This window comes from Spermophilus citellus (assembly GCF_964194105.1).
Source record: "Spermophilus citellus genome assembly, chromosome: 7".
Lineage (NCBI taxonomy): Eukaryota > Metazoa > Chordata > Mammalia > Rodentia > Sciuridae > Spermophilus > Spermophilus citellus.
In genome coordinates this window covers 92,803,437-92,816,504 of record NC_138188.1, presented here as the reverse complement: position 1 = coordinate 92,816,504, position 13,068 = coordinate 92,803,437, and the positions used below count along the sequence as shown (strand labels likewise).

At 35.6% G+C, this 13,068-nt stretch overlaps 1 protein-coding gene across 14 annotated transcripts in view; it reads right to left on the bottom strand.

Annotated features, from left to right (window-relative positions):
- Nucleotides 1–13,068, bottom strand: part of BBX (BBX high mobility group box domain containing) — a 262,512-nt gene that overhangs the window by 187,749 nt on the left and 61,695 nt on the right. Inside the window, exon 1 of one of the 14 annotated variants that reach the window (XM_081301607.1) lies at nucleotides 3,283–3,503. The exons of the other annotated variants lie outside the window; for them this stretch is intronic. The gene's annotated coding sequence lies outside the window, so the exon portion shown is untranslated. Of the gene's footprint in view, nucleotides 1–3,282; nucleotides 3,504–13,068 lie in introns of those variants that run through there. 14 annotated transcript variants of the gene reach the window in all.

Below are 13,068 nucleotides of genomic sequence, written 5' to 3'. Positions count from 1 at the left end.
TTTTACTACACAGCTTAAATTCAATTTTTAAAAGGGAGAAAAGGAGCTTATTTTCCTATAAGTCAAGAGCAGGAAAAATAAACCTGGTTATCTGAGCTCTTACTATATCATTGGAGCTTTTCTAAAGTAATAGGTATTCTTGAAAAATCTGTTCCATTTTCAGCACTATTACAGCAATGAGTGCCCAAGGGCAAAGCTTAGGAAAAGTAAAATCCAATTCCTACGTGAAGAAGAGGAGCACTGAAGAAAGCTGGGCAGTATCTGGGTATTTACTAAATATATCTTATATACTAAGTATGTTTTATGTACCAAGTACTCTACTAAACACCATGGCTACAGCAAGTATTCCTTGCCTGTGCCTCAGTTTCAACATATGCAAAATTAGGAGACTAAACACAGTGGCCTCTCCACATACAAAAGCTCTCCATACTGTGATTCACTAAGAGCAAAGTGATGTTACTCTACCATTCACTAAGTTGTGTGCGTGCACATGGGCACACACGCACATGTAAGCGGTCAGAAAGCAACTCAGAGAGAAGGAAAAGTATGGAGGAATATTTAACTCTCCAAGAGAAGTTAAAATGCCAAATCTCTAAGAAAATTATATTCTGTAGCTAACTGAGGAATGTTAATTAGTTATTTTACTCCTCTTTTTATTGCTTTGGGAAGAACATTAAATGAGTAACAAATTCATGGCTGGGCTATATGTTAAAATGCTGTGGGGTTAAAATATTAAATATCCAAATGAGGAAAGTGAAGAATCCATGAAGGTTTTCTATTTCCTTTCAGTGTTCTCTGAAATCTTCTGCTAAATGACGATTGTATGGGCACTAGTGCTAGCATTCCACATTATTGAAATGTGTGATCTTAGTCAAGTCACTGGCTTGTCAACAATACATTTCCTTCCATTTCTGTCATCGTCAAGAATGTTACGACAAATGCAACACATTTTGTTTCAAAATAGCCCAGAAGAATGCTATGGATATGCTGCATTTTGTCTCTGGAAAGACATTTGATCAAGTACTGAACATAATCAAATGAATTCTTAACTCTGAATATCACATTTTGAGTAATGAAACAAAAGAAACACTGGAAAGATGAGTTAAATTCACAAGATTAAATTTGACTGTGGATCCAAATGAATCCACAGAACAATCTTAATATTGCTGCTGACATCCAGTTTGTATATATCATTCTCCCTGTATGGAATAACTGATTCATTGGTTTCTCTCATTATGTTTCACAAGTATAAATGTAAATACTGGAACTACACTGAAAAAGAAAAATCTACAAGCATGGAAAGGCCTGATTTAAGAACAGTTCCTGAGAAAAAGAACTAAGATCTTTAGCTGGTTTCAAGCTCCACATAAGTCAACACTGTGACAAGACTGCCAAAAAAGCTAACATAATCTTAGCCACTAAAAACGGAAGTGTAATGTCCAGAACAAGGTGTTATTAGAGCTTTACTGTATTCTCTGCATTCTCTACATTTTGTGCTAGATGCTACAGAGCCAAAATGATGGGTTAAATCCCAAGATCACCTTATTTAAGAGTAATGCTGACAAACGAGAAATTCCAGGAAGAGGAATGACCACAATGTTGTAGAACCTTGACAAGAAACAATTTCTGAAGACTGAGAGAACCAGGACTATTTAACCTGGAAAAGCTAGGTCTTAGGGAAGATGAGGAGATCTAAGAGGACACATTCCAAAGCAGATTTGGTGTTGATACAAATAGTACACAAAATTGGATCAGCACTGGGAATGCTGAGGTAATGCAACTGTGATTAACCCTGGCTGTGTTAGAACTACCTATGAATAATTTTAAAACTTTCAATGCCCTGGCCCTGCCCACAACCAACTAAACTGAATTTCTGGGTAAGGGCCTGAGCAATGGTAGTTACTGAAAGCTCCCCTGGGATTTCTAATGTGCAGCTCACTTGAGGATGACAAAGGTAAATAGAATCGGGATGGCTACCTATCCATGTTTTGTGTAGAGGGGATTCCTTATCCGAAATCTGTATGAGGCTTACTTCCCAGATCCTCTTCTGCTCTAGAACCTTTTGTTGATTTGAATTTAATTTTTCTTCTGTGATTCTGGGGAACCTAAGTCTTGGGCATGCTGGTACTCTACTATAGAACTGACCTCAGCCCTTTTGTACAATCATGAAAGATTAGCTACTTTTTGCAAATATTTGAGAAGAAATGAAATTTAGATTTCATTTACTCTCCTAAAGGGAAGATTTAAGTTGGGCTATAATACTTAGCAAATTCTTGAATAAGAGGTTTCAAAGATTAAGTACTACTACTTTGTAGAACAGTATAGCATCTTCATATGTAAACCTATAAATTAGTTTCAAAATTTGATAAAATAAATTTAAAACTTGGTAACATTCAAGTTTTCATTTCTTCCATGATAAAATAATTACAATCAAGCAAAAAATATTTTGTAGTTTGAAAGAACTCTAACACCAGTAGTAGTTTATTCTATGTACATAATAAAATGCTATATTTTCCTGCTTTAAATATCTTATAAAACTTTTTATAATAGAATAAACTGAATTTTTAGTAATCAGTTTACAGTTCTCTGTGCTTCCTTCAGTACTGGTTGTACTCTTGCTCTTGATCCTTTTCTCTGACTACTGAATAAAAACATTTCTACAGGTTTCCTAATCTCCTTGGAAAAGATACATCAGTGTGTGTTCAAAAGCCTTCTAACCTTAATATAGGTTAGGCATCAACAGTAGTGGGTTAAACTTGTAAATTTTAGTGACCCCTCCAGATTTTTCCATTTACATGTAACACACCCTCTAAACTTTAAAACTTTCACTTTAGATTATGGTAAAACACCAACCATTTCCTTTTATTTTTATCATCTGTCAGTGCAAAAAACTCCTAATGAATCTGAAGCTTCTTCTGGGCTACTTGAAATCTCTCTCATTAATCTTTGTCGTGTGGCTCATAAATAATGAGAGGTATTAAAGATCATCATCTTGTTTACAGACAGCCACCACCAAAAGAGCCTGGAACTGGAATAACACTGGGGATCTGACCAGACAGACTGAGAGCATTTCGGGAGCCCTGATGTGGGGACGAAGCACACATTTAATTTTTTTTTTTTTTAACCACTAAGCTGGTTAACTGCACTCCGATTCAAATAATGATTGCCTTTTCCAAATCAAAACACCAGAAAGAATTACGACCTTATAGCCATTTGAGCAGCTGCTGGACAGGCAGATAGCTCCACAGCCAACAGTCACCTTTCCATTTTTCAAGCACATACCTCTCATAGAAATGTTTTCAGTGCGGCAGTCTACAGAGCTGGTTATAACACCGGCACGATGTGACAACAAAATTCATGATGATTTTGCTTTTTCAGCCTGCCCCTTTCTTTTTTAAAAAATTCTTTTCTTGACCTTCATCCCCCAAAGAAAACCAAGCCAACAATACTTCACGAAACCTGCCTCAGTCTAAGGAATATAACGTTTTCAGTGAAAGCAAACCAGCTTTATAGAACAGCTTTCAGAGAAGCAGGAAGCTGATCTGAGCAGCAGAGAGCAGGGATGGGGCGGAGCAGAAAGGAACTGAGCTGGGGGAAAAGCGAAGCACAGACAGTCCTGGCCGCTTCTAGTTACTTATTGACACTTTTCTCTTAATAGCAGAGATTTATGAACAGGGTGAGCATCCGTCCTGCCATACCTTTTCTTTCTTTTACGAATTTCTGTCAGTTGGTAAACTATCACACAGGGGAAAGTAAGGCCTTACAGCCCCGCCAGAGCCCAGTTGCAGGGAAATGATGTAAGCTTCCCACCTCCCACCAGCCCCCGCTCTGCCAATCCACCTCTACTCTGACCTGTTCATATCCACTCCCTCCCCCCAGGGCCACTGTCCAGGGGCTGAGGGGCCCCAGGCTAGCCTAGCTGTGTCCTACTGTGCAGCACAAAGTATTTGCCAGGGAGTAAGAAATATTTTTGTGTTCAGAAAGTCTTCAATGAGAAAGTAAATGCCTTTCTATTTAAAAAAAATAATGCCGAATGTCCAAAAGCTAGTCAGTCCCCAGGACAAATAACACTAACTAGTTTTGAGGTGAGGAATGTAATTTACCAAAAGCCAGCAAAAGGTGTGATGTAGCAAGGGGTGTAATACTGGGAATTAGAAGAGAATAGTTCTACTATTTTAATACCACCTCTGTGATCTACTAGCTTAATCTCTCTGGTTTTGTTTTCTGTAAAATGAAAGAAACATAAATTATATGATATTTCATACATTTGGTGATATAAACTGCTACCCAAAATTTAAAAAAAAAAGTGAGGAGCCAGACTGTGGTCAATTGTTTGTTGTTTATTCAGCAACCTTTGAAAGATTTGCTTCGCCAAGTAGGACAAGAAATATAGTGAAAAAATTTAAGAGGAAGTTCAAGTGCTAATTCTGATCTGGAAAATTTGTAGAGAATTAGGATTATGGAAATTCATGCTCAGGAATGACAACAGATAAACAGATGTATGGAAGCAATTAAGACCTATGACATTACCCTACACAGCATAAACTATTTGCCTTGGCCAGCAGTGATAAAAATTTAAAGGACTCACCAAGAATTTAAAAAAAAAAATTTTTTTTTTAAATTAAGAGCCCATCATTTACTGTTTGCTAGCAAATCCTCTCCAAACAGATATGCAAACTCCTGGAAATACTTTTCCAAGGTTATGCAGAGGGTAAATATTTCCCAGATCAACTTTTCTAAGCACCCTTTCCTAACCCCACCCCCAACCTCAGAATGTCCCCTGCAGAGTCTGTTAGCTTTTCTCACCTCCCTTTTTCAAACATCCTTTTCCCCCACTTTATAAATTCTGGGCACACAACTTACCCATCACAAATCTCACTCTGGGACATATCTTGGAGTAGGGGTAGGGAAACCTCAGGGCTGGACACAAGGGGACAATTAGAAATACCAGTCAGTCCAAAGTGAATGGCCCTAACCCAATCACTCTTCTGCAATTCAGATAGGTTTTGCCAATTCTTTGCTTAGAGTAAAACCGAGGGAGGGCCTGAATGAATTGTCAGCTGATGAATCATTAAAGATAATTTAAATGATGGATCACTAGGATTTTGAATGTAATCCGGGAGTCCAAATAAACAAGTGACACTGCTAACTTATACTTCCATTCTCTTCAACTTATGTAAACAAAATTCCACAGTGTATACATTTAAAAAGGATGAAAATATACTGAATAATAGTAATCAATTGATGATAAGCTAATTGGAAAAATAAAACATGCATTAATAAACAGATTTTGAATAAAACTGTTTTTATCTCTAATTTACTTACCAAAATTTGTGTCTTAAAGCATATTATTTTGATCAACTATATACTAATCATTACTCAATGATCCCTTTCTTAAAAGTCAGAAGCTAGTATGGTGGCACATGTCTGTAATCCCAGTGACTTGAGAGAATGAGGCAGGAGGATCTTAATTCCAGGCTAGCGTTGAACACTTACCAAGACTCCTCTCAAAAATAAAATAAAAATGGCCAGGAATGTAGTTCAATGGTAGAGCATTCCTAGGTTCAATTCCCAGTACCACAAAAAAAAAAAAAAAAAATCACTTAGAACCCCACGACCATAGAAAATTAAAGTTTTATCACAAAAGAATGATAAAGTGATTAATAAAAGACTTTTAAACATAAAACACAAGGATCAAATTTGCTGAGAAAAGTGTATTACAGTAAAATTTCAAGGAGAAAAAACACTAAGTTTTCAGATTGCTACAGAAGAATTTATAAATGTATAATGGAAGGTAGTATTTTAAAAATCATAGTTTTAGACTAAAATGAATATATTTAAGAATAATTTTTTTAAAAAAATCTAACGTTTACAAAAACAATTATACCTTTAACAAAGAATTTAAACATAATGAAAAAACTTAAATGTCAATTAAGAATTATAGGTGAGAAACCATGATTTCCAAATTCTTGAACTCCCAAACACATAGAATAAAGCTTTCAATTTCCAGAAGTAGCAAATAAAATTCAAGTAACATCAGAGGAGAGAAGAAAGTGTTTTAAAATATACATTACCTCTACTGTTTATAATGCCCATATGGTAAGCTAGGCACATTATTCTCTTCCATGAATTATTATGTAGTTACCATTATTATGGTCTCACTTGATCATTGTGATTACCTCTATACACCTCTACCATTATTTCTGGGTTACTGACTGTCAATCTGAACCTGAAATATATTTAAGTGAATTGCCTGCAATTACGCTTCTAGATTCAAATCCAGACACACACACAATTCCAGAATGCCTGCTCTTGACTAAAAACATGATGCCTGCCTCCCAGGAACTGCAGAACAGAGTAGGAATGCTGCTGCCACTCCCTGCTGTAGTGTCTGCTGCTAACAGATGCTTCAGTGGGGCAAGGTCATATACTAGGAAGCTTTGCTGAACCCTACATCGGGAGACTTGCATCCTAGTTTTGACTGTTTCTCTGCCTTCCTGAGCTTGAGTAAGTTATTTAACTTTCTAAGCCTCAATTTCCTTATCTATAAAAAGTAATAATGGTCCTATTACGGATCATTCCAAGCTAGATGCCAACTTGAGTTTCCTAAATAATAACTAATTTTTTAAGTTCTTACTATGTCTAGTCTTAATTCATTTAACTCTCCCAACAATCCTATGGCATAGTAGATACTCCGATTTTTATTAATGTTTTATCAATGAAGAAAGACTTTGTCCAAGAGAGGGAAAACAGTTTGCCCAAGGTTATGAAGCTAAGGGGGGTGAAAGAGCTAGCATTTAGGCTAAATGGTGAGACTTCAAGGCTGATAGTCATTAGAACTACTGATTGTCTGGAAATAATAATATTATCTTTATTCTCACCATCATCATCATCAACACCAACCTTTTCTATAGTTCACCTGAAGGGCCTTGGGTCTAGAAACCACTCAGTAGTGAGACACAGAAAGAATCTGAGACTAAAAGGAATTGAAGGCTTCAGAGAAAAAGTCAAGGAGGCTGTTCCCCAGAAGAAAATAATGTACAGCAGAATAAAGAGATAAACACAGGCCTGAAACTCAGAATATGAAAAAGTAATCAGCTAAGACACAGGGAACAAAAATCAGAAACATCCCAACAAAGAAAAAGTATACTTGTGAAATTTTATAAGGTGCCTAAAAGAATTTTTTAAAAGGGAAAAAAAAATCAATGTGTGATAATTTGAGGTCTTGCCTTCTTGATAATTTCTCTCCAACTGAGGAAGCAGAGGATATGATCATTTTAATCAGCCATCACTGATGATCTGATCCAGGCAAAATGAAAACCATTTGCCTCTGAAAGTATCAGAGCCCAGTAAAACATCCCTCTCAACTATCTTTTGCAAATCTCAAATCATGTACTCATGTAAAATTATTTCTGGGTTCCTTTGAACAACTGTGTTTGGGTTTTTAATCTACATTATTTTCCTCTACAGCTGCTGCTGCTGCTTCTTTTAATCAGGGATTCAACCTAGGCGCACTTAACCACTGAGCTACACTCCCTGCCCTTTTTCTTTATTTTTAATTTTGAGGCAGGGTCTCACTAAGTTGTTGAGGCTGGCCTTGAACTTAGTACCCTCCTGCCTTGTGCCTGGGGTTACAGGTGTTTACCACCACAACCAACCCTCTATAGCTTCTATCTAAATCTAAAGCTTCTTTTTTTTTTTTTTTTCCCACTTAAAGGAATTGGGGGAAATCACATTTTGCCCATTTCTCTCCAGCAGAGGTAGACTGCATCCTACATGCTTCCAAATACTTTGCAGATACCACTGTTGGAGGCACTGGTGTATCTCACTTGTGACTGTAGATCTGTTTTCTCCATTATCCTGTATCCATTCCACAAAAGTACTTCCAGGTTTTGTTCATCTTTACAACTCCAGTACACTGCATTACTATCATTAAATAGTAAAAGAAAGATTATTTTCTGACTTCATCAAATTTTCTTTTGTCACTTAACTTACTCTAGAAGACAATCTCCTCAGACAGTGATAATCTTAGATCAACAAAAATGATGAGAATTTAGTGGACTAGTGATTACTCCACTGACAATTGGTTGGGAAATAAAAAGGAAGGCCCCTGGGTCCATGTTTCAGAGTCCTCTTCAGTGATATTGGTTTTCAGACAAAAGATATGCTTCAGGGTCGTGAGCTCTTAAAATTTATTAACAAGCTTGGGGGCCTTTGGTTATTTATCCAGTAAAGTGGCTAGCACAAGGTTAGTGTATCCAACACTTTCATATTGGTTGATTAATTGACTGCTGCTATTAGAACTGTCATAGGCCAAAAGCAGACTCTCCATGAACTGCCCACAAAGGTGTTAAAAGATTGAGAAAAACACCAAGAAGAATCTAAGATCATACAATTAGCTTTTTAGAATTATATATACAATTACATATAGTCAGATAATTTTTTAGTATTAGTATTTATTTTTTAGTTTTAGTTCAACACAATACCTTTATTTATTTACTTTTATGTGGCTCTGAGGATCAAACCCAGGGCCCTGCACATTGCTAGGCTAGCACTCTACCGCTGAGCCACAACCCTAACCCTAGTCAGATAATTTTTTAAAATCTAAATAATTACACTGCTACTTTTTTTAAATAGCATTCTTGAAAAATTCAGGGTCAAGGGAACTGTTTACCTTGATCTCAAGGCGGGGGGCGGGGGGCGGGGGGGGGTTCCCCATAAGTGAGGTGGTAATTTAGAAATTGTTGGCCCTTAAGGTATGTGTAAGAAAGATCAGGACCAATGATCACCTGATATTCCTCAAAGTTCCCAAATGTGATTACTATCTTGATAAATCTAAACATATCTACTTGAAAAAATTATCTTGGGGTTCCTAAATTGCATGTATCTCCTTTATCAATAAAACCTGAGCTTGTGTGTACCAGTAAACACAGCTAAATAAATAAATACACAAAAGAAACTTTAATTTTAAACTTTAGGTTGCAGGCAAAGATTTAATTCTAAATGTGACAAATTTCCTCTAAGATTTCCTTGCATTACTGGGCTCCAAGAAAAATTAAGATTGAGCATTCTGTTCAACACTAATGTTGCTATCACATTAAAATTCAGTTTAAGATTTTTTTTTTAAATCAGCAATTTCACAAAGAACAGATGATGATTTTAGTACACCTTTTTTTAAAAGAAAAATGAACCATGTGTATATTTCAGTCTGACAGGGTTTTAAGTTTTGCCAAATTTATAAACGTTATACTAGAGGATTATTAACTTCTTGATGAGATTAACCTCTAATGCAAAGGTACATGCGTAGCTAACTATAAACTAAATTACATACATAGTAGGAAAAAAATCAGAAAGTAACAACATTTTTGTACCATGATGATTAAAAAAGCTAACCAGCAAGAATCAACTGACAAGTTACAGATTTTCCTCACCACACATTATCAAATATTTTTCCTTTACTTCCATGAAATCTTACTAAGAGTATTTCAATCATTTATGTTACTCCACCTCAAGAAAACATCTCTATTATACTTTTTACAATAAACAGAATATTATAATTAAGAGTGGGATTTAGGTTTTCCATTTAAGTAGGCAGCATTACTAACAGGTGTAACATCTGCTTATTTTTTTTAGCTCCTTACAAAATAAATAAATTATATTTGTTAGAAACATATTTTTCCAAATCAGATTAGATGTCATTTATTTACATGTTCTTTTCATCTGATAATTTTTCCTGAAGAAAAAATCCTTTCAAGAGGTTTCATGCTTGAAAGTCACAACTTGAAAATGTTTTAGCAAGCCCCTTCTAACTGCAGAGACATCTAAAGATGACCTATTTACATTAAAATGTTTGCTGACCTTATGTCAGCAACCATTTTACAAAAACTTTTACTTCAGAAAAAAAATCACTGAGGTAATTATTAATTATTCCTATTTTACAGAGAAAAACACCAAAATCTAGTAAGGTAGAGCATTTTGCCTACGTAAGCTAAAAAGCCAAAATTTGAACTGGATTTTCTCATTCAAAATCAAGTGTTTTTAATACTAATCAGTTTATAAAATGTGTTTCTCAATGCAGTATAGCCATATAAAATCTGCAAGAAAATTTAACATGGTTCTACAAAACTACCTCCTTTCCTTCTTACCCAGCTTTTAAGCAGCTTATTGACTATATCTGCATTGTAACTCTTTATAAGCTTCTTTTAATGTGCTTGCACTGCTCCCCTAAATTTTCAAAGCATGATTTTGGATCCATTTCTCTCTTTGAATTATTTTTATGAGTTTCTTCACTGTCCTATGTAAAATAAAGAATGTCAAGGAACTCACTAAAAAATCAAGCTTTTACTTTCAGGTGTGTGTTAATACTAAAAAATAAAAAAAAAAAGACTTTTTTAGAACATAAAAGCACCAATGAGATAGGATATCTACCTTGAAAAGTAAGGATATGCTTCTGTACTTAATCTATAATTGTATCCTTAACTATCTGGGGTTCAGAAAAACTATCTGGAATGACATTAACCTGTAGGAAACCAGCTGATTCCCAAGAGTGGGCAATACCTGGAAGCTGAGGATATTCTGAACTTTATTAGGGAAGTAAGGTCCTGAAAGGTCAGTAATGAAGTCTCTGTCAGTACAAGGAAAGCTGTGACCTCCATTGGGACCACACACAACCTCCAGACTCCAAATCAGTATAATTCCCACTTCTTGTCCCTACCCAACTGCAGGGTACAGGGTGACTGGCATGGCTTTAGCCGATGGAGTAAATAATGAGTCAATAAGCTGCTAGGTGTGAGTCCGAGGCAAGCAGCCCAACATGGTCACTCAAGAAAAGGGATCCATCTGTCTTTGCAGGTAGGAGGTGAACTTAGTGGTCCTTAAAAATAATTTAAAGAAATAGAGAGGGACTGGTAAAATAAGAGAGGCAAATACTCAGAAAATTGAAGTAAAACAGGTACACATACACACTTTTATAAGGAATTATTTTATTTGTAAAATCTTTATATTTAAGCTGATACATCCTACTGACAAAGATCCCATGGAATGGTTATTTATGAAAATGTTTTCAGAGATGTTTATAAAGATTCATTTTAAAGAAATACTTGACATTTAAATGTTGTACATGTGAAGTCATATACTTCTGGGAAAAATGAAAGATCAAGATCTGTACAAAGGAGGAAAGGACCATATCAGATCCCAAAATGATGAAAAGTAATAAAGACAAGACATAAAGGAACTAGCCAAAATTTGGAGAGCATGAAGGAAATCTTTAGTCATCTGTAAAGATTACACTTTAAAATTAAAAGTTTTATTTTGCTAGATCTTGCTCTTTCTCTAAATACAATTGTGTAACTTCTCTGTGATTAAGAAGGCCAAAGTTCTCAAAACAGGCATAAAGAAATTCTGATATTTTTATACCTACTCTGAGATCTTGCCAGAGAAAATGAAGAGTGTAGTTCCACTCCTGAAATTTTGAAAAAGAACTGCTACATGGCACTGCTCACAAATCAAGTTGAGGCTTTAAGCTTTTATACTTTCACTGATTTTTTTTTTTTTTTTTTTTGTACTGGGAATTGAACCCAGAGGCACTTAACCACTGAGCCACATCCCAAACCCTTTTCTTTTTTATTTTGAGACAGGGTCAGGGTCTTGCTAACTTACTTAGGGCCTCCTTAAGTTGCTGGTGTTGGCTTTGAACTCCTGATCCTCTTGTCTGAGCCTCCCCAATTGCTGGGACACCACACCCAGCCTGAACTACTTGAAACAGTGCCAACTGGAATTATTTGATCACTTAAAATAGTGCAGCTGGAGTATATGAATCAGTGGTCCTTTTTGTTGTTTTTTTTTTGGGGGGGGGGTCCCCAAAATAATTACCTGTAGGACCAAATGACTTGATTAAAAAGGCAATCTGGAAAAAAGGAAGACCACCAGATTAGGAGGCAGAAAATCTAAAAAATAATTCAGAATTAGGATTAAACTACTTTGACTTCAGTTATTGTCTATTTTCTTTGGTCTAACAGCTTTGTTTTCTCAGTTCTTTTATTAAAATGTAGGATGGCTGGGGATGGTAGCACACACCTATAATCCTAGCAACTTCCAAGGCTGAGCAGGAGGATCACAAATTTGAGGCCAGCCTGTGTAGCTTAGCAAGGCCCTAAAAAACTTAGTGAGACGGTTTCAAAATGTTAAAAATAAAATAAGAAGGACTGGGGATGCAGTCCAGTGATGAAGTGCCCTGGGTTCAATCTGCAGTACCAAAAATGAATGAATGAATGGATAGATGGTAAAGACCAAACACATTTCTTATCTATCCTAAGAACTAACAAGATAGTCAAAGAGTAGATAAGTTCTGTGAGTATATTTACTCACAGAAAATAACTAACAATCTCAAATAATAAAAAATTGAAATGGCCCCTTTTTTTATCTGCTAAAGAAAAACTGGTGGGCTGGGGATGTGGCTCAAGCCGTAGCGCGCTTGCCTGGCATGCGTGCGGCCCGGGTTCGATCCTCAGCACCACATACAAACAAAGATGTTGTGTCCGCCAAAAACTAAAAAAAAATAAATATTAAGATTCTCTCTCTCTCTCTCTCTCTCTCTCTCTAAAAAAAAAAGAAAAACTGTCATTAAAAACAGCATAAAATGATGACTACAGGTTCTAATATGATGTCAAAAGGCCAGATAAAAAATTCAGATAGATTAAATGACAGAAATGAAAACAAGCAGTGAAACAGAGCCTCCTCATTCTGATGTTCTTTGAAAACATTATTTATGTTTCACCTAACTTGGTATTAAATTTCTTATATGATTATTTATTAGTAATTATTACATGTGATTTCTATTAAAAAAAACAAATATTATCTACAATCACATTGTTATTATTGACATTCTAGACTCCCAGTGTTTTTGCTTTTTAATCCCAAACCCTGACACGATAAATCATTTTATATGTTCAATTTTACTCAATTATTTTTTATCACTTGCATTAATATTAATGGCTGAATATATATTATATATGTGTTACATATAATCAATGGCTCTGTGTGTGTGTGTTGGTGGTAGTAAGGATAGAA